Consider the following 2,500-nt stretch of genomic DNA (forward strand, 5'->3'; position numbering starts at 1 on the left):
TGGACCCAGCTCTCATCTTCTTGCAAGTGGTGCTTCACAGCATGTGATGTGCTGGAGAGCGCTCTCTGCCTGGGTGAGAGCCTGCACGGCCTCTCACATGACTTTTACCCAGCTTCCAGACACTAATTACGGCGTGATTTAACCATGTGCATGGCCCTGGACCCAGCTCTCATCTCCTTAAAGTGCTGCTTCACAGCATGTGAGGTGCTGGAGAGCGCTCTCTGCCTGGGTGAGAGCCTGCTGGTACTCTCACATGACTTGTACCCAGCTTCCAGACACTAATTACGGCGTGATTTAACCATGTGCATGGCCCTGTATCCAGCTCTCTCCTCCTTGCAAGTGGTGCTTCACAGCATGTGAGGTGCTGGAGAGCGCTCTCTGCCTGGGTGACACCCTGCTGGTCCTCCTAGTCCCTTTTACCCAGCATTCACACACTAATTCCTGGGTAAGAAAGCCATGTGCATCACCCTGGATCTCTGCCTGTGAGTGTGGGACCCTGCTTACAGCAGTGAACCTGCATGACAAACATATGAATCAGGCATTTCAACACTATTCACTATCATGGGGCTATATAAATCAAATTGCGGGTAATTAGGAGCACAATTGTACCTTTTACTATTTAAATGTATTTGTATTATATATGTTTTGGCTATTAAAGTGACATTTCTGGGTGACTTTGTCAGTTTATGGAGCTTAGTCCACAATTCCCGGAGGTTCTGGGCCGAATTTGGGAGCTCATCGGCGGCCTGCCAAGCACTCCCAGCCGTGGAAAGCAAAAAAAAGTAAATAAAACGGTCAATTACATGTTAAAATAATCAACAATGAAGTTCCTGTCCATTTCATGTACATTTCCTCGTGTCCATTTCATGTACATTTGATGGGGGAGTCACATTTGGATGAAAGTGACCCAATTCCCGGAGGTTCTGGGCCGAATTTGGGAGCTCATCTGCGGCCTGCCGTGCACTCCCAGCCGTGGAGAGCAAAAAAAAGTAAATAAAACGGTCAATTACATGTTAAAATAATCAACAATGAAGTTCCTGTCCATTTCATGTACATTTCCTCGTGTCCATTTCATGTACATTTGATGGGGGAGTCACATTTGGATGAAAGTGACCCAATTCCCGGAGGTTCTGGGCCGAATTTGGGAGCTCATATGCGGCCTGCCGTGCACTCCCAGCCGTGGAGAGCAAAAAAAAGTCAATAAAACGGTCAATTACATGTTAAAATAATCAACAATGAAGTTCCTGTCCATTTCATGTACATTTCCTCGTGTCCATTTCATGTACATTTGATGGGGGAGTCACATTTGGATGAAAGTGACCCAATTCCCGGAGGTTCTGGGCCGAATTTGGGAGCTCATATGCGGCCTGCCGTGCACTCCCAGCCGTGGAGAGCAAAAAAAAGTCAATAAAACGGTCAATTACATGTTAAAATAATCAACAATGAAGTTCCTGTCCATTTCATGTACATTTCCTCGTGTCCATTTCATGTACATTTGATGGGGGAGTCACATTTGGATGAAAGTGACCCAATTCCCGGAGGTTCTGGGCCGAATTTGGGAGCTCATCGGCGGCCTGCTAAGCACTCCCAGCCGTGGAGAGCAAAAAAAAGTCAATAAAACGGTCAATTACATGTTAAAATAATCAACAATGAAGTTCCTGTCCATTTCATGTACATTTCCTCGTGTCCATTTCATGTACATTTCCTCGTGTCCATTTCATGTACATTTCCTCGTGTCCATTTCATGTACATTTCCTCGTGTCCATTTCATGTACATTTCCTCGTGTCCATTTCATGTACATTTGATGGGGGAGTCACATGTGGATGAAATTGACCCAATTCCCGGAGGTTCCGGGCCGAATTTAGGAGCTCATATGCGGCCTGCCGTGCACCCCCACCCGTGGAAAGCAAAAAAAAGTAAATCAAACGGTCAATTATATCTTAAATTCATCAAAAACTACGTTTTTAAAAATTCTCGAAAAACGGCTAAGTGCCAACGGGTGAGGGGACCAACCCTTCGGCGCTTCGGGCGGAAGCCCCGGAGACATTTCCACTGACCCGTTGCACTTTTCAACGGAGAGGGGAAGTGAGACCTCCCCTCCTCCGTTAACAATTTTCATTCAACTTTTCCAAGCTACCTTCTGCACGAAATCGGAAACCCGGTTTTTGAGAGCACTTAGAAAAAAACAGCCTATTTCTCATGATGGGGAAATCATGGAGGAATGCATCCGATGAGTGAGCACTTTGGATCGGATACAACGAGACACTATTTTCGGACACAATTGTTGCCCGGAGGACCCCCAATCACGGTTCTTACAAAACTTTAAGTTTTTGAACTGGCCTCTGGAGGAATGCAAGGGGAGTTTCGACGGAATAACGAGACACTATTTTCGGACACATTTTCACCATTTTAACCCCTTTTTATGGTTCTTCCAAAAGTTAACTTTAACTTATTTTGCCTCTGGAGGAATGCAAGGGGAGTTGCCAGGGGACTTTACCT

Source organism: Gymnodraco acuticeps, unplaced genomic scaffold, assembly GCF_902827175.1.
Source record: "Gymnodraco acuticeps unplaced genomic scaffold, fGymAcu1.1, whole genome shotgun sequence".
Classification (NCBI taxonomy): Eukaryota; Metazoa; Chordata; class Actinopteri; order Perciformes; family Bathydraconidae; genus Gymnodraco; species Gymnodraco acuticeps.